Source organism: Dendrobates tinctorius, unplaced genomic scaffold (genome assembly GCF_039654945.1).
Source record: "Dendrobates tinctorius isolate UK_male_01 unplaced genomic scaffold, ASM3965494v1 ptg000111l, whole genome shotgun sequence".
Lineage (NCBI taxonomy): Eukaryota > Metazoa > Chordata > Amphibia > Anura > Dendrobatidae > Dendrobates > Dendrobates tinctorius.
In genome coordinates this window covers 36,986,771-37,007,590 of record NW_027361779.1, presented here as the reverse complement: position 1 = coordinate 37,007,590, position 20,820 = coordinate 36,986,771, and the positions used below count along the sequence as shown (strand labels likewise).

At 40.3% G+C, this 20,820-nt stretch overlaps 1 protein-coding gene across 1 annotated transcript in view; it reads right to left on the bottom strand.

Annotated features, from left to right (window-relative positions):
• Window positions 1-20,820, bottom strand: part of ME1 (malic enzyme 1) — a 458,080-nt gene that overhangs the window by 353,961 nt on the left and 83,299 nt on the right. The window lies entirely within an intron of this gene.

Genomic DNA, 20,820 nt, shown 5'->3' with positions numbered 1-20,820 from the left:
ACGACGAGAAATGGAGTCGCCCGATCTCGCGCGATCAGCGACGGACAGCGGGGGAGCCGGTCGGAGGTAAGTATCACACATAGCGATATCGCTAGCGATATCGCTATAACGTCACAAAATCAGTGACGTTTTAGCGATATTGCTAGCGATATCGCTATGTGTAAAACCCCCTTTACTCTGATCCCTGTGGTTGAAAGCCAGGCCACTCTGGTTGTTTGTTCCAGGACTGGAAACACTGACATTTTGTTCTTCAGTCACCCAACTACTGTGGACCTGTGGTTCTGATGATATCCTGTTTCAGCCACCAGACTGGTGTAGCCAATCACAGGCCTCAACAACCAGGTGACCAAAAAGTTAGACATCATTACTCCTGAGCAAGATAGAGTAGGATAGTATGCCACAGTTTATTGTTTTTCGCTATTAGAAAACTTTTCATTTATGGACATTTGTTGCCACAAATTTATGACTAAGTCCCTTCAGTGATGCCACAACATACTGTATGGCACTCTCATTAACTTTCACAGAGGCCAATATGATGGCATTCTGGGGGTAATTCATCAAAGCTTTTACACCAGAAAACTGTCATAAAAGTTTTGAAAAGTTGCATAACTTTTGGTGAATCCATGCCAGTTTGAATCAGTCTGCACTGGGACTTGCACTGATCAGCGGAACAGGGAATTTGTATCTTCTACTATTATCTTCCTTACAAAATCGAGAGGCAGGTTGGATGCCTGACTGATGGTCTAGTTCTCATTCTCTATGGGGCTGCTGGAAAAAGCAGAGTGTAGCACGTGGGGAATGAATGGACTGGCTATTGAGCACGCATACTGCCGCTCCATTGTAATGGTAATAGAAGTGCCTAGTTCAGCCGATTGGTGTGGATCCAAGCAGTTAGAACTCCACTAGTTAATAAATTATCATAGAATCATAGAATCATAGAGTTGGAAGGGACCTCCTGGGCCATCTGGTCCAACCCCCTGCTCAAAGCAGGATTCGCTAAATCATCCCAGTCAGATCATGTATGCTATGAATAAATTATAATTTGTTTCACGAGATGCCCCTTACAACGCTCACAAAATTTTTATTACCTCATTGAAACAACCCTAAAAAAAGGGTCAATTCAGTATCAAGCCTTGCAGTATATACACAGATATTATTACACCATTTATCTTTATACTGATTTGTCTGACAGCATTATAACAAAACACCCTAAATCAATAATTCCCTGTTCATTAGAAATTATTTTTCTCTAAAATGACAGAGAATTATACTTTAAGGGCTCTTCCACAATACAAATCTGTAATCTAAATTGATCCATCTGAAAAAGTAGTAATATAGGGGGATCTGTGTGCCTCCATATAAGCTTTTTATACATGCCTCTGTATGTTAATAAGGACTCAGAAATATCCACTGGTTTCATCTGAAATCTCTTGAGGAGATTACATTAAATTTTTCTAATAATGACTATCCTATAATGTTACCTCTGCCTGTAGTGACCTATATTGACATTATGAGTATATACAGTAAAAAAGTATCTATCTGTGTGTATACATATGTATAGCAGCATAAATGGCGGCAACCAGGAGAGGAGCACAAAGACATGTGTTTCTTGCCTACAGTCAAGCAAGGTGGTACGAGTGTCATGTTTTGGGGCTGCATGAACGCTGCTGGCTATGAGGAGATAAAGTCCATTGAGGGACCCATGAATGCCAAAATGTACTGTGAGATACTGAAGCAGAGCATGATTACCTCCCTTTTGAAACTTGGCCGAAGGGCAGGATTTCAACATACCGATCCAAACACACCTCCGCATTGCTAAAGAAATTGAGGGTAAAGGTGCTGGACTGGCTAAGCATGTCTCCAGACCTAAACCCTACTGAGCATCTGTGGGAAGCCTCAAACGGAAGATGGAGTAGCGCAAGATCATCAACATCCACCAGCTCTGTGATGTCGTGATGGAGATGTGGAAAAGGATTCCAGTGGGAACCTGTGAAGCTCAAGTTAACTACATGCCCAAGAGATTTAAGGCAACGCTTGAAAATAATGGTGGCCATACAAAATATTGACATTTTGCGCACAATTTGGCCATTTATAGTTAGGGGTGTACTAACTTTTTTGCCAGTGGTTTACACATTAATGGCTGTATGTTGAGTTATTTAGAGGGCACACTAAATTTACAATGTTTTACAGTACAAGCTGTACACAGATGACTTTACATTGTATCAAAGTGAAAAACCCAAAGGAATGAACTGGGATATAAATTGGTAAGCATGCAGCATTTAAGCGCACGTTCACACTAGCCACTAAACAAAGAAAAAAGACAGAAACATAATGATTAAATACCCTGCAGTAAATAAATAAATAGCCTAGTGCATGAAGAATCATATACGGTATTTAGCTAACATGTTTTTCAATAAAAAAAATGCAAAAGCCATACCATCTCACCATGGCGATCCTTAGTCTCTGCCTTTCCCCACTCTTTCCAGCAGTAAAGCTCCAAATCTGCCAGATTATGAGTGCACCTCCTATGCACAGTCCTGTTTAGATCAACCCACAGATTTTCAATTAGATTCAAGTCTGAGCTCTGGCTGGGCAATTCCAAAACTGTCATCTTCTTCTTGCATTCATTTATTGATTTAGAGGTATGACTAGGTTCAGTGTTGTGATGAATGGTGAATTTTCTCTTCAGCATTTTAGCAGAGGCTTGACAGTTTTGTTGCAAAATTGACTGACATTTGGAACTGTTCATAATTCTAACCTCCTTGATTAAGGCCACAGTTCTAATTGTCAAAATACAAACCCAAAGCGTAATGCTGCCCCCACCATGCTTCACTGTGGCTATGGTGTTCTTTCAGTGATGTGCAGTGTTGGATTTGCACCAAACATACCTGTTGGAATTATGGCCAAAAAGTTCAACCTTGGTCTCATTAGGCCATAACACATTTTCCCACATGATTTTGGCAGACTTGATGTAGGTTTGGGCAAAACATAGCCAGGATTGGATATTTTTCTTTGTAAGAAAAGGCTTTCATCTTGCCACCTTACTACATAGGCCAGATGTGAAAAATATAGAAAACTGTTGTCACATGAAGTATTTATTTTGCTGACTTACATAGCGCCATTAATTTCCACAGCACTTAACAAACATAATCACTGTTCCTATTTGAGCTCACAATGTAAATTCCCTTTTAATATGTGTTTGGAGTGTTGTATGAAACAGCAGTACTAGGAGGAAAACCACACAAACATGACAGAATATACAAACGCCTTTCAGATATTGACCTTGATTGGATTTGAACCCAGGCCTGCAAGACTAGACTGCTAACCACTGAAATACCGTGCTCCTACACAGTACTTGCCAGAAATTCCTGAATATCCTTCAGTGTTGTTGTAGGCCTTTTGGCAGGTTCCCAAACCATTTTTCTTCCTTTGTTGCCATCAATTTTTGAGAGGCGTCCATTTCTAGGTAATATTACTGTTTTGCAAAATTTAAGCCACTTTTTGATGTCCATCTTCACACTGTCACACAGTGTATCTAAAGCCTTGGAAAGTTTTTGTAACCTTCTCCTGACTTAGAGACAAACACCTTGGTCGCCTCAAAAAGAACTTTTTGAATCAGGGCTACCATCCAAGAACAATTGAAAACCAAATTACAAGAGCCACCAGAATGTCAAGGAATCACCTGCTACATTACAAAGCTAAAGGAGAAAATAACCGGGTGCCTCTAGTAGTCATCTACAACCAAAATCTGGAAGTGCTAAGGGGAGCTGCCCGGAAATTACAACCTTTACTACAAAAAGATGCCCGATTACAATCCATTTTTCCAGACCCCCCACTGCTGTGTTTTAGGCAGCCCCCAAATTTAAGAAGCATCATTGTCAGAAGCTCCCTGTCCTCTCCAACAGCTGCAGGAACCTTTCCTTGCAACCAGAAAAAATGTAAAACTTGTCCATTTATAATGACCACGGACAAGATAAAGATCCCCAACTCACATCAGGACTACAAGATCCCAGGTACTTTCAGCTGCATTACATCTAATGTGGTGTACTTAATTATTTGTACTAAATGTCCAACTGGGGGTCTGTATGTGGGGAAAACAGGGCAAAAGCTTAGAACAAGGATGAATGCTCATCGTCACACAATAAGAGAAAAAAGAATGGATCTACCTGTGGCAAAACATTTTTGTATCCCTGATCACAGCAACATGGATATGAAATTACTGGTATTGAAAGGTAACTTCACATCTCAGAGAGAGAGACGTGTTTGGGAGGGGAGGCACCTGCTCAGTGGCCTCCCCTCGAACACTCTCGCACCCCTCCAATCTATTCTAAACTCTGCTGCCCGACTAATCCACCTGTCCCCCAGCTATTCCCCAGCTTCTCCCCTCTGTCAATCCCTTCACTAGCTCCCCATTGCCCAGAGACTCCAGTACAAAACCCTAACCATGACATACAAAGCCATCCACAACCTGTCTCCTCCATACATCTGTGACCTCGTCTCCCGGTACTTTCCTGCACGCAACCTCCGATCCTCACAAGATCTCCTTCTCTACTCCCCTCTTATCTCCTCTTCCCACAATCGCATACAAGATTTCTCTCGCGCATCACCCCTACTCTGGAACCCTCTACCACAACATATCAGACTCTCACCTACCATCGAAACCTTCAAAAAGAGCCTGAAGACCTACCTCTTCCGACATGCCTATAACCTGCAGTAACCACCGATCGACCAAACCGCTGCATGACCAGCTCTACCCTCGCCTACTGTATTCTCACCCATCCCTTGTAGATTGTGAGCCTTCGCGGGCAGGGTCCTCTCTCCTCCTGTACCAGTTATGACTTGTATTGTTTAACATTATTGTACTTCTTTTTATTATGTATACCCCTCCTTACATGTAAAGCGCCATGGAATAAATGGCGCTATAACAATAAATAATAATAATAATAATAGTATAAATTTATGACGACCTTTGACACTCTCAGTGCTGGAATGAATGTGCCGCATGGATTTATGTCTTTTTACATCAATTAAGGAATTTGCTTTCAAGACCTGGTGGGGGCATCACAACACATGAGGAGACCCCAATCAGAGGACTATAAAACATCCGGACTCCTTATCTATGTACTGGTCCAATATTTATGTTTCTCCCTCTCCCATATTGATAGTTCTGCTTCACATCACTTGTCTTATCCATTGCATTTTTTCTGTGTTGTATTGTGCATAAATATGTGACTCTTCAGATTTTGTATTAGTCTAGCCTGAAGAAGAGACCTGAGTAGCCTCGAAAGCTTGCAATGTGTTAGCATCTTTTCAGTTAGCCATTAAAAGGTATCAACCACTGAGGACTCTCAATTCTGAATATTTTTCTCCTGACTTATAACTTTTGAACAATGAGATCCCTTAGCTGTGTCGTAAGCTGTTTATGGACCATGACTTTTGCAGCAAAATGCAACTTAGAAAATGTAAGGAAAATCCTACTATAACATTTAAACTTTATATGAAAATCACAATGTAACATGGCAGCTATGTACTGACTGCTATTCATCGTGAGTTTAAATAAGATTGGCTAATTCTGAGCACAACCACATCCCCAATTAAAGCAGGGTGTTTACACTGATGCAATCATATAATTTTAGTTTTGTTATTTTTATTTTCATCCTTATGATTTCAGTTTATTTTTTCAATGGAGTTGTACAGATTATGGGTGAAAATAAAGGTGGAAAAAGTTCTGAAATTATTTTTCTTGGTACGACTTGTTTATATGACATAAAAGTTGAAATTTAACAGGAATGTATAGACTTTAAATATCCACTGTACAGATATTATGGGATAGTATTTTTTTTTTTTCTTTTAAAGCAAGAATAGAATCGGTGTAACAGGATGAATGAGCACCTGTTCATTAGTCAGTCATGCTAGAAACTATGTGCCACATGAGAGAAGAGGGATGAAGTTTGGCTTATTCATCTATGTAAATTAGAAGAACTGGGAGGCAGATATGGAAATTCATCTTTCTACACATTGCAAAGGTATACTTTTATTTGCTGTATGCAGATATAGGTAGTTATAGAATATAATGATTTTTGTAAACAGCTATATATTTTTATACATTATATTTGATCATGAACTTTGCTTCAACTATTCAGGGAACAGAGAAGCAAAGTTTCAAATACTATTCTATTCAGTCTGGAAAACAAGTTACCTATTCTTCTATATTACAGTAATTGATACTTATTTACCCTGGAGAAAACTGCCAGCTAAAATCCAACTCTTGCATAGCTGAAAATATATTTTATAAAAATATCAAAGAGCACATTGTGTATCCCAGAGCATCAACAAATCAATAGGTTAGTTCAAAAGGTATCATGCCCCACCTCAGCTTCGATAAGAATAGACTAAAATTTTACTGTAAACTAGAGCAGAACAATGTGCCAGTTAGAAGTAAAAAAATAATTGTCGTAGAGGAAAAACTGTAAAATCCATAAAGACATCTCCAAAAAGGGAACATATCACCCTCATATTGAACATATGGGATTAATTATAAATGGAGAAGTGAGAAAGAGCTGACAATTCAATCTCCATTGTAGTAGGACTTCCTGCAGTGAACATGTAATTACAACAGGGGATCACCTGAAAACTAGCCACCAAGTTTAGAATTCGTAAACTCGTAGGCAGAAAAGTATAGGGTCTTCCTCTGTTCAGAAGAATTATTTCAGACACTCTGGATACAGTGGTCAGTGATGAATATTGGGGTTTGTATGGATATGATATTTATGGGAGATATATTTCTGCAACGTACCAAAAGGACGAATATAACGCATTTATTCACATCATCATAAGCCTTCAACTTAATATCGCACAGATGGATGATGTTATCCATACCATGCTTCATCTCTATAGAAAGGTAAAATTGTGATAGGAAACATGAATACAATAGCTACCCCATGAAACGTCCATGGGCAAAGATATCCGAAAAGTTTGGGATCTCATAATCTTCTAAAGACTTAGCAAATCTCACAACCAAGCCCCCTATATGAGCTCACCAAGGGGAGGTATGTGGGCGTAACCTTGATCTAATAAAAAGCAGAGTTTGGATTTTTGTCATTTGTCAGTTCTAGATGATAATGTATTCTGTGGTTCTAGCCATCGCTCAAAGGAGTGGTTCTAAGGAGTGCTTCCCTCCGCTAAGCTCGGAGCCATTTCCGTGACACAGGTTTAGTACTTTTTCTTTTGTTATCCCTTTTATTCTATGGACAGGGGACAGATATAAACACAGATTTGTTCAATCTACAGTATATGAGCCATTGCTGAGTACTGGAGAACAGCTGTTTTTCAAGAAACAATTTTAGTCAAGTGTGGAAAAACTGCTACAAAGTAAGAATGCTTTAAAAAATACAAGTTTAAATACTTAATTTTTTGGTGTGTCATCTTTAACTTTAGGCCTTTTAGAGATCATTTCATCTTCAGCTTGCTTACTTGCTTAACTGCTCACAGTAACAGTAATTTTGACCAGGTGTGCCCAAGACTTTACATGGCACTGTGTGTATGTGTATATATACACTGTGTATATATATATATATATATATATATATATATACACACACATACACTGTGGTGAACATTTTGCAAGACTTACCATGCAAAGAATGGAGTGGTCTGTAATTTTCATAGTAGTAACATAACAACTATGAAACACAGAATCTAAAAATGAAAACCAGGAAATCACATTGTATCTTTCTTTCTTTCTTTTTTTTTATATAGCGCTAACAAATTCCGCTGCGCTTTACAGTTTGCACACATCACCACCACTGTCCCTGATGGGGCCCACAATCTAAATTCCCTATCAGTATGTTTTTGGAATGTGGGAGGAAACCGGAGTACCTGGAGTAAACCCACGCAAACACAGGGAGAACATACAAACTCCTTGCAGATGTTGTCCTTGGTGGGATTCAAACCCAGGACTCCAGCGCTGCAAGGCTGCAGTGCTAACCACTGAGCCACCGTTGTATGATTGAATAATTTTAAATAATTAAATAGCATTATACTGCATGAAATAAGTATTTGGTCACTTTCCAACCACCAAGAATTCTGGCTCTCACAGACCTGTTAGTTTTTCTTTAAGAAGCCCTCCTACTCTGCACTCATTACCTGTATTAATTGCACCTGTTCGAACTTGTTTCCATTATAAAAGACATCTGTCCACACACATAATCAATCACACTCCAACCTCTCCACCATGGCCAAGACGGAGAGATGGGCTACTGGAGAATAGGCAAGCAGCTTGGTGAGAAGGCAACAAGTGTTGGCATAACTATTAGAAAATGGAAGAAACACAACATGACTGTCAATCTTCCTCGGTCTGGTGTTCCAAGCAAGATCTCTTCTCGTGCGTAAGGATGATTCTGAGAAAGGTCAGGAATCAGCCCTAAACTACACAAGAGGACCTGGTCAATGACCTGAAGACAAACATTACCGTTAATGCAAGGTCCTCCTGCTCATGACACCACAGTCCAGGCCCATTTAAAGTTTTCCAATGACCATCTGGTGGGGGTAAACATCATACGTTGGGGATTCTTTTCTGCAAAGGGGATAGGGCAATTGCACCGTATTGAAGGGAAGATGAATGGGGTCATCGCAAAATTTTGGCCAATAAACTCCTTTCCTCCCTGTTTTGAAATAAAGCTTTGAAGAATATCATCTGCCATCCATCTTTATCAGCAGCCAGATTTGGAAACATACACTCGGTTTTACCATTATCTTCGGTCTTTGGACCAGTGTCCTGCAGCAGCTGATCCATGCTTTTTACATGTTGCTTAGTTGCAACAAAACAAGGTGATCGTACCTCTCCCCTGTGAACCCTATGTTTTTAGCCAATTAGGCCCCTATTTGCGATTTTTTTTTTTTGCTCTCCAGATTTCCTACTTCTATTTAATTTAGAATAATTCACCAACGGTGTCACCAGCAAAAAATCAACATACCAACACAACTTCCCCTACATACTTTATCGGTGGGCACCACAAAAGAAGAAACCATCTGCTCACTTTATCTACATCTCACAAAGACATGGCGGTTAGTACCAATTTTGTATCAAAGTTTGACTAATCAGACCAGAGTACAGATTATTACCACAGATCTAATGTTGTGTCTTTGTGTTGCTTGCTCAAACAAGTCTCTTCTTCATGCGTGTGGTCCTCAGTATTGATTGTTATTTGCAGCAATTTGTTTATATAGGTATGCTCCTCGCCATCTGCTCTGGACAATTGAAGTTCAGATGTGAATCCTACCTGACCGTGCATCATTTATGAGGGCTGTTACCTGTGTTGTCAATTTGCATTTTGTGAGGCTTGTAACTCTAAAAGAAGTTATTCTCTGCAGTAGAAATAATTATTGATCTTCCTTTCATGGGGCAGTCCTCATAATATCTAATTTTATTATAGTGATTTATGGTTTTCAACACTGAACTTGATAATACCGTCAAGGCTCTAGCAATTTTGCAGACTGACTGAGATTCACATCTTAAAGTAATAATGGACTGTTGTTTCTCTTTACTTAGCTGAGTCATTCTTGCTGTATTCTGGCTTTGAACATTTGTGGAATAGGGCAGATATGGAACTGTGTATGTACACGACCTCTGCAAAACACATGCAGAATGCATAGGGTTTGTCAGAAAGCCTTTTGTTGGTTTCTGAATCAACATTTTGTATGGGATACCGTATTACAAAATACTGTTACAAATGTGAGCCATTGATTGCAAACAATAGTTGTTATTTTTCAATCCCAAAAAAAGCCTGACAAAGTAATGTCTTTAGTACACAAGAAAGGTGAAAGCTACAAAAAGTTCAGCAAATCTTTACTTATCAGTCAGATTAATGCAACAACAGAGAAACAAAAATATAGTACAGATGTAACTGCAACCATCTCACAGAGACATCCATACCGACCAAGGAAGGTATCACCTAAACAGGAGTTTCTGCTGAGAAGGGTTGAAGAAAATTGAAAGCCAAAGTAGGGTGACCTTTTCTCATGACACAGTACTAACAAATCATTCATGTAGCACATATTATGCAACCAGGTTAGAAACATAACAAAAGTGAATGTTCCCCCTATAAATGAAGAGAAATAGAAAAAGTTAGAGTACTCCTATGAGCTATTTGAACAAAAAAACATTGTCGGAGTAGCCACAAATCACCAATGAATATGGAAAGAATGCTGGAAGAATATCAATCAGCAGTGACCCCCACAGGAAAAGCATAGATATAGAACTCAGGTGTAATAATAACAGGTTGTAAACATCAAAAATTCATGGGAATTGTTTAAATCAAGTGGTGGTAATACATACAAAAACATCTACATACATGCATGTACCTGTGACACCCCAGAGTCCGGTTGTCACAGTGACATTACCTCCCTCTAATGGGTAAAGTCATGCTTGGAGGCAGAAAGGGACCCCCATGCCAGACAGCAAAGATTTAATCACAATTTCCTGCTGCAGGTCAGAAAAGGGAGATGCATTATAAATTCTGGCCAGCAGATGGGGTTGGTGAGTCATCTAGAAATCAGCTGAGGGAGTTGTCATGGAAACGAAAAAGCTGTGAGCTGTGAGGAAAAAAGGATAGTTAAACGTGAGGTAAAAAGAGATCTTTCTGGAAGATCCTGTCAGATGAAGACAGGGAGCCGAGCTGAGAGGAGCTCGATAGGCAGAGCTGATCTGTGAAGGAAAGGACAAGAGCAGAGACTGAGAGACTCTAGGGAAGCTAAAATACTGCATATAGCAGACCCCTGAGTGAAGCGCTAATAAAGAGAAAAGGGACATCAGAGTCCTAGGCTGACAGGAACTGTACGCCCTGATAGCCGAATCTTAAAGTACAGGGGATTGTAAATTCCTGTGCACATTAATCACCTGAGGGCATGGCAGTGGATAAGGAGCCCGGGGCCGACGGTGAAGAAAACGGTACCCGTGGAATAGGCTCACGCTGACAGCCGTACAGGTTAGTGAAACCATCACGAATAGAGGGTCGCAGCATAGTTATATACAGCGGAGACCCACACACAAAGCGCAGAAAGGAAGGTACTAAATCCCCACCTGGCAAGGTGGATCCCCTGAATGACTCCAGGCGAGCCGGACTCATTCCATCACCTGTATGTGGTACTCCGGACTGCAACCTATTACCAGTAAAAGGTAAAGAAACAGCACCTCTCTGTGTCTTTCTCTCATTTATCTGCACCCCAACGTTTCCAGCCACTTTTACTATTTATTTAACATCTTTGCCCTGGGACTACAGCCCTACCTGTGGAGGGCTACAACATCATAGCTGCGCCCAACATCCATCCCAGAGAAGCAACACCGCAGCGCCGGTCACCTCTGACCAGATTACCACAGGTGGCGTCACGTATTTCACCATCTATAAACATTATCTTTATTTTTACCACAAAAATACCACACAACTTTCCCCTATTTTATTACTGGACGCCTCTGGGCCATGGACCGGGCCGCCGCGACACTGTCCCCCATGGAAGTCGACGGGCCCGATACCGAGAACCCCCAGGCCCCGCGGGTGCTCCATACCCAAAAAAAGATATAGAAAATAATGGAAAATGCACTGCTTAACCATGGTGTATGGAAATGATACACCCTCCTCAATGCCCTGACATGCATTTTTCTTGATTGCTTTCTCAAGGGGAGCAGTGTGGAGGGTACATCATGTACCAAGACATTCTTGATAAAAATCTGCTGCCATATAACTGGATGATGACGATAAAACAAGGGTGGACATTGCAGCAAGACAATGATACAAAACACACAGACAAGAAAACTCTCAATTGGTTTCAGAGAAAGAAAATAAAGCTACTAGAATGGCCCAGCCAATCATCTGACCTGAATCCAATAGAAAATTTATGAAAGCAACTAAAGCTCAGAGTTCATAGAAGGAGCCCAGAACTACAGATTTGAAGCTTGTTTATGTTGAAAAATGGGCCAAAATCCCACCTGAGCAATGCATGCAACTAGTTTCTCCATACACGAGGCGTGCTGAAGCTGCCATCACCAACAAAGGCTTTTGTAGGAAGTATTAATTACATTTCAGCACGCATGTTCAATACTTTTTCTTTGTGTAATTCCTCATTATTACACATAACTAGTGAGGGGCGAACCCCTGGATGTTCAGGTCTGGCGGCTTCAGCCAAACAATTAAAAAAAAGTTTGATTTGGGTACCAGAACAGAAGAATGTGGGGCCCGGACATCTGCATGACAGTGCAGCAAACACTGGCTCCGATCGGTGGTAAGATCATTACCGCCAGGTGTTTCCCACACTGCAGATGACAGCGTGGGAAACACCCAATGTTCAGGGACCCAAACCCAAACAGTAACACGGACTTCCTGGATCCCAAACATTACTGTTTAGGTTCGCCCATCACTACACATAACTTAATTTATGGACATCTATAGTTTGGTTTCTTTGTCTGTGTGAATTTTATGTAAATGCCACCTTTAGAAATATATTTACTGCGAAAATTGGTGACATGTTCAATACTTTTTCAACCTGCTGTAAGTTGAGCTCAAATAAAATTCAAGTAGAAACAATACCCTACAGTGCTTTTTATGGAAGTAACGCAGACCCTCTTTTCTATTCTGAAAAAACTTGCTGAACGTTGAATCAGTTGGAAAACAATCATGATCAGGGGGTGCTGTTATAGCCCAAGCTGATTCATGCATTATGGTTGTACCTATACTCTTTCCTTCATTCACTATCCTTTCTCAATTCTCGGTTGACTTTGATGGAGGTGTCTTTTTAAACCTATATAATTATGTAAAATAACAGATTTAAATATAAATTCATATCAAGTAATATATTGTGTGCTGCATATTTCTCTTAAAAAGAAATAGTTATCACTAGAAACTTTTAGGCAATGCACAAATACTAGCGTTATGAGCAGCAGCAAAAACAAAGGTTAAAAGAATCAAATCTGCTTAGACTTTGAAAGGTATACTGTTAGTATAAAGGACAGACTCAGTACTTTATAATAGAAGTAAGATTTTTTTCCAGTCTTTTCCAGGTCACGTTTTTTAATTTTAAATATAGAAGAGAATTTATACCGTAATAGTTACGGTAATTAAGACAAGAAATATCACATTTATAGTATTCTGAAAGATATGCTTCAATGATGAGAATAGATGATTGCATCTGGAAACTGAATGCGCATTACTCTTTTACTAGGGAGGGAATTCAGCACCTGCCATTTGGTGTGTAAAAAGGGGATTGATTTTTATTACTATGAAAACACTGTCTTTACTATAGCAAGAAGCATTACATGGAATGGCATTTTATACACCTACAGCTGGCCAAATAAATGCCATCAGCAAACTATGACATAAAGAGAAATAATCTACAATGGACTGTGGAAACACTGTCTTCATAATATACTGGAAATTGTAATATTCCTAGACAAACCCAAAAAGAAGAGACAGTGTCATTGCTTTTTATGTTCTCCTGGATTATTCTAAGGATTTGTTGGCAAATTCTGAGTGACTTTATCAGACCAAGGGTGTGTGAGTGGTTCTGGATAGTCTAAATAGTTTTTTTACTTTTTTCGTTAACGGTGGTCACATTTTCTGGAAGTTTCTGGGTGATTTTTAATAGCTTAGTATCTGGGACAGCTAGAGAACAATGAGACCCAGGTGTCCCGGAATTCTGGTGGTATATTGGACTTAACCCTGAGATACGGTACTCTCCTAATTCATCCCTATGTCTCAGTGCCGCTCCATCTAGGGCTTCCAGTGTTAGCTTACAGCCCTGCACAAAAGACAGTAGGGGGTCCCAGCTCTGTTCCTCCTTGTATTAAGTGACTAATTCTATGGCCATATGGCATGTTCCTACTCTTTTGTGCATTTATGGGGGACCACAGTTCCGGGAGCAGGGGAGATCTCTGGATAATATATTGGGCCTGAAATTAATAAATCAAAATGGAGCCTCCCTCATCTCTTACAATGATAATGCGCTGAAGATCTCCATGAACCACCAGTTTGAATATTGGTAAAATAATGCTTCACAGTCACTACATACAAAACTATCGATGTTCACCTCATCCACAGAAAAAAATGCCCATGTTGAGAACCATCTATCTCTATCAGGAAGCAAACAGAAGAGCAGAGGTCGGGGTCTGCAGCACTAAGAATAAGCAGTGCCCACCTGGGAAATGTAGTTGTAGTAGATAAGAATTACACCCATAATTCAATGCCATGAAGCTGGGTGCACAGAGAGGCAGAAGAAGATGAGATAAGACATAAAGGTACAAGAATGAAATTGATGATTAGCTTGTACTGTATATTAACAAGTCCTGCAGATACTGTAATTTGTAAAAATATTGCTACTGTACAGGATTGTGCCATATAAGACCGCCATGTAGAATGCACCATTTAGATTTTTACTCACGTCTCGTTATCAAACGATTATTATTTCAACTTTTTATTGCAATATTTGAATAATCACATGTACAGAAGTGTATAACACTTCTTACTTCCTTCATTATCAGTGGTATTATGCAGCACTCGTGGGTGATGTATATAGCTTAGAATAGATACGTATCTCTTAATTGCAAATAAAATATCACAATCTGTCTTGGAGTTGCCTAGTCACCAGATTAATAAGTTAAAACATGAATTGGCACAAAAGTATTTCGGTAAAGAACAGGACTAAACTCCATTACAGAAGAATAAGAAATACCGTAATAGAAAACTAATAAGATTATGCACATGATCTCCCTCCCACCTATTCTCCTAACCTGACAACTGCCTCTTTTTCTCCTTGTTTTCCTTCCTATAACTGAATATTATTATCTCTACTTCCTGTATTGTACTCATTTGGTTAAAATAAAGAATTTATAAAAACCAAGAAATTTACAACCCTATAAAAATGGCAAAAAAAAATGCTTTGCAAAGCAATTCCGCAACATCCTGACCTGTTTGAAGCATGCATACAGTCCTGCTCACCATTTTTGGCACCCCTTCATTTTTTTCTTAGACTGTAAAATCTCATCAGAAATAAATAGAAATGTACCAAAGTTATATCAGGGTTTTTTAATTAGTGATCCACAGTAATTGAACAATAAAACATTGTTTTTCAACTTACATGCTTTAATTTAAAAGAAGAAATAGAAAAAACAGCATATGCAGAAATAAAGGCACCCCTAATTAACATACTTGGTTACACACCCTATGACATTGATGACAGCCTCCAAATATTTCTTGTGGCCATTTATAAGCATCTTGCACTTCTCAGCTGGCATTTTCTTCCACTCTTCCTTTGCAGTTTGTTCAAGCTCTTGAACATTTGCAGGTTTTTTTTCCCAATTGCAGATTTCAGCTCACCCCAAAGACTTGCAATGGGACTGAGGTCAGGACTCATTGCTGGCCATGTTAAAACAGTCCATTTTTTGCTTTCAATCATTCCTGTGTACTTTTGGATGTGTGCTTTGGGACATTGTCTTGCTGGAGGACCTGATCTTCTCAAATCAAGTTTTCTTACACTGGGTAGGACATTTCTCTCTAAAATCTCTTGATAATTCTCTGATTTCAGGATTCCTGTGCTATGGTCAATGCCTCCAGTAACAGATGCAGCAAAGCAACCCTACAGCATTATGGATCCTCTACCATGCTTAACTATTGGTAGGTTGTTCTTTTCCTTATAAGCTTCATTGCACCATTTGTAGACAAACTGTGTCCTTGCATTGCCAAAAAACTCTATTTTTGTTTCATCTGTCCACATAACATTTTCCCAGATGGACTGTGGTTTGTCAAGGTACTCTTTGGCAAAGATCAGTCTTTCTTCTGTATGTCTTTTCTTCAGCAACGGTCTGTTCCTTGGCCTTTGCCTATAAAGCTCTGATTGGTTTAGTGTGCGTCGTAACTTGTTGAAACCATACGATGCACAACATGACCCCAGAGGGTTCCAGGTTGGCCTTCAGGTCTTTGGATGTTTGATGTGCTATATTTTTCACCATTCACACCAAACTTCGAAGACATCTCTTGTCAATTTTTCTCTTTGCCTCACATCCAGGAAGGTTCTTAATGGTTACATGCTTTGCAAACTTGTTAATAACATTGCACACTGTTGAAACTGGGATACCAAGGTCATTGGTGACGACCTTAGACCCTTTGGAAGTCTTGTGTTTGCTAATAATAGCAGTTCTGATGTCGCCAGACAGCTCCTTTGAATGCACGATTGTGACAAAGGAACAGGGCCTACCATATGTTTTTTTTAAACACTGAAGTCATCATTCATTGGATAATTCATGTCACATGGGCACCACCAATTAAATACAGGTGATTCTCATTTGTGATTTACCACAGGTGAGTCAAAATGTATTTCCATAGTAATTTAATGTAAAGGGTGCCAATACCAGTGTCACAGCAAGCTTTAGGTTTTTCTATTTTTCCCTTCCATTGTTTATTTTTTTAAAGTATTGCTTATCATTTGCTCTTTAGTATTTAACACGAGTGCTCTATACAAAAAAACTGTTTCACTGATTCAGGAGATATTCCACATTAAACTTCATGGGTGCCAATACCAATGAGCAAGACTGTATTATAAAGACAAGAGAGGAGCATTCCTTCTTACCAGCTTCTGGCCTTTTGCCATTGACTTACCACTTAGCCATGTATACGAATACATAATACGGCAGCCTTTAGTCATTAGTCATTATTGCGAGGCACAGCAGGACGTAGAGAGAGCACTTCCCTATAAATATTGCAAACTCATAACAGTCTGTGTTATTCTCTATTAACAACAGGGGACAATATACTACATACCTCTCAGGCTAGTAATAATTGACCTGTCCTTATAATATGCTGCCCTATAATATGGCAGAATATTATGTTGTCAGATTCCTTGTAAATCTCATAAGGAGAAATTACTATTTAGCATCAGGCATGAACATTTAAGAGCCAGAGCTGCTGCTCTGATGGTCTGGCCCATTGAGGCCACTGATTGACTGCAGGGCCTGGTGACTAGTGTTTGGGACATCATCAATTCCAGTCCCAGAAGAGACGATCAGGGCAGCAGTGCTGGAACAGTGGGGGATTCAAGTAGTAAGTATTAGTTGTAATCTTTACTTCTTTTATAGTGATGCCAACTGTCCATAAAGCTTTTTTTTAAGTAGTGAATAAACCCTTTAAGAGCTAATGACTCACTGGCTCACAGGTTTATTTTTTACAACATTTGACCATGCTCACATCTACTCCATGCTCTCGCCTACCATGACAACCTTCAAAAGGAACTTAAAGACCTACCTCTTCCGTCAAGTCTACAACCTGCAGTAATCCCCGAACCGCCATAACGCTGCACGACCAGCTGTATCCTCACCTACTGTATCCTCACCCATGCCTTGTAGACTGTGAGCCCTCGTGGGCAGAGCCCTTTCTCATCCTGTACCAGTCGTGGCTTCTATTGTTTAAGATTATTGTACTTATTTTTTTATAATGTATACCCCTCCTCACATGTCAAGCACCATGGAATAAATGGCGCTATAATAATAAATAATAATGATAATTGTACTGATACACCAGAATGATAATGAAAAAATGTTAAAGTTACTATATTGTGTTATTGGGAAACTTACTTTTTCCAGTGTCTGTGGGGTCCCGATTACCTTTATTTCCTGCCCAGATTTAAGTAACAAGGTCACACGTCTGCCATCTCAGGGGTCTGGCTACAGACTACAGAGATCTGATTCCCAGCCATATGGGACAGATGCTCGGATTACAACTTTAGTGTGTGTGGCAGCTTGTAACATTTTCCATTAAAGCAGACTGCAGGGCTAATTGGGAACTGGACAGCGACTAGTCAAACTTTACAAAGATTGGTTACAAATGGAGTGGGCAAAGGTGTGGCAGGAAAAAAGTAATATGTTATTGCAAGGTAATCCCAATCTTTCATGCACTATTTAAGGAACATCCAAATTGAAGCGTGTCTGATGTTTTTCTTGTGCGTTGACAAAAGACATGTTTTTTGTTTTATAGAACTAGATTGTGACACGTGGTAGGTTTTATGAGAAACGTACAATTTTGTCCAACACTAACATCAGAGTCCTGTTGTATAAAATGCATTTTGCAGTAACCGAGGAGCCATTGGCAGAATATTTATTTTAGTTTTTGCGCTAAATTCTTGGTGCTTGCCTTACTAAGAATTGTACATATGTTAAAGCAAGTATGTTTTTACTCAAGAAGAAAAAAGAATAGATTCATTCACAGTTGTATCAAAGCTGGTGGAGGCATCTGAGAAAAAATAAGTGTCAAATAAATCGTGACTTTTTTAAAGGGGTTGTTCAGTCCAAAGCGATAAGTTTACAGTAACTCTGTGTGATTGCACTTCTGAATCCCCCAGTGCATGCACTGTGTATTGTTGGGATTCGACAGCTTCTGAGTCGTGACTGTAGGGTATGAATGAGTTATATCTACTCACTGCCAGTGGGTGTGGCCTCGCTCAATACACTTGCATTGAGCAAGGTTGCTCCCCGTGTAGTGTACACAGCGAGGCTGCACCCACTGGTGGGTGATTTTGGCTTGAAAACATGCACAGAAGTTGACACAAATGGGTTTGAATGGCTATGAAAGGCAACATCCTCACCTGTGATCTGTTTGCTTGTAATCAGTGTGTGTGCATAAAAGCTGAGAGAGTTTCTGGGATCCAGACAGACTCTTGCATCTTTCATCCAGCCACTGACATTTCTGGATTGTGAGTTATGGGGAAAGCAAAAGAATTGTCAACAGATCTACGGGAAAAAGCAGTTGACCTGTATAAAACAGGAAAGGGATACAAAAAGATATCCAAGGAATTGATAATGCCAGTCAGCAGAGTTCAAACTGTAATTTACAAATGGAAAATCAGGGGCTCTGTAAAAATAAAACCATTGTCAGGTAGACACCAACAAAAATGTCATCCAAAACAGCCAGGAAAATTGTTCGGGATGCAAAGAAAAACCCACATATAGTTTGGGATGCAAAGAAAAACCCACAAATAGCATCAGCTGAAATACAGGACTCTCTGAAAACTAGTGGTGTGGCTGATTCAAGATACACAATAAGGAGGCACTTGAAGAAAAATGGGCTGCATGGTCGAATTGCCAGAAGAAAGCCATTACTGTGCAAACTCCACAAAGTATCGTGCCTACAATATGCAAAACAGCACAGAGACAAGCCTCAAAACTTCTGGAACAAGGTAATTTGGAGTGATGAGACTAAAATTTAACTTTTTGGCCATAACCATAAATGTTACATTTGGAGAAAGGTTAACAAGGCCTATGATGAAAGGAAATCCATTCCTACAGTAAAGCATGGAGGTGAGTCACCAATGTTTTGGGGATGTGTGAGCTACAAAGGCACAGGAAACGTGGTCAAAGTTGCAGTAAAGATGAAGCCCGGAAGCTGCACATGGGACGTACTTGAACGTTCCAACATGGCAACGATCCAGAACAAAGTGAAGGTTCTGGAGTTCTGGAGTGGAAATCTCAGCCTCATGACCTCAATATCATTGAGCCACTCTGAGGAGATCTTAAGCGCACAGTTCATGCTAGACAGCCAAGGAATTTACAGCAACTGGAGGCTTTTTGCCAAGAAGAATGAGCAGCTTTACCATCTGAGAAAATAAAGAACCTCATCCACAACTACCACAAAAGACTTCAAGCTGTCATTGATGTTAGAGGGGGCAATACAAGGTTTTAAGAAATGGGGTATGCATCATTATGATTTAAAAAGTGAAAACACAGTAGTTTGACAATAAATGGCTTCACCCAACCACAAACCATGAGTGGAAAAAAAGTTTTGGTGTTATAATTCATATTCTCTGACAAAAGGCCAAGAAAGCAAAAATTCTGCTGGGGTATGTAAACTTTTGAGTACAACTGTATCTCACTATATACTTATACTGTGGGATATGTTGCAGCCTTTTGTTGGATGTATTCACCAGGAGTCTTAGGGAGAAAAAGTTCTTTAAAATGGCCCCTGGAGCTTACTGCGTAAGATTTAACATAGTGATGTCAGGGTATGCAAAGGAGTTTGTATGTTCTCCCTGTGTTTGCGTGGGTTTCCTCCGGGTACTCCGGTTTCCTCCCACATTCCAAAAACATACTGATAGGGAATGTAGATTGTGAGCCCCATCGGGGACAGTGATGATAATGTGTGCAAACTGTAAAGCGCCGCCGAATATGTTAGCGCTATATAAAAATAAAGATTATTATTAATTATAAGTGACAATGCTGCTTTCACACTGCGTTTTATAGGCATGTATTGGCATCCCTCACCAATAGGCTTGCATGCTAAACGTACTTGTATAGAGCAGAAAAAGCTATGGTGACTAGAGTTGAGCGATACCGTCCGATACTTCAAAATATCGGATCGGAATGGATCGGCCGATCTTTAAAAAAAGTATCGGTATCGCCGATGCCGATACCGAAAGTCCCATTCAAGTCTATGAGACTTCCGGTATCGGAATTGGAAAAACCCTTTCCTGCCCTTGTACAGAATCTTGGGGGTCTGTACGGGCCTTCCGGGGGTCTCTGCCGGCCTGCCGGGGGTCTGTGCTGGCCTGCCGGTGGGCTGTGCGGACTGCCCGGGGTCTGTGCACCCTGTGGGGGTCTGTACCGGCCTGCCGGGGGGCTGTGCCGGCCTGCCGGGGGGCTGTGCCGGCCTGCCCGGGGCTGTGCTGATGTCCGGGGGTCTGTGCACCCTGTGGGGGTCTGTACCGGCCTGCCTGGGGGCTGTGCTGGCCTGCCGGTGGTCTGTGCACCCTGTGGGGGTCTGTACCGGCCTGCCGGGGGGCTGTGCCGGCCTG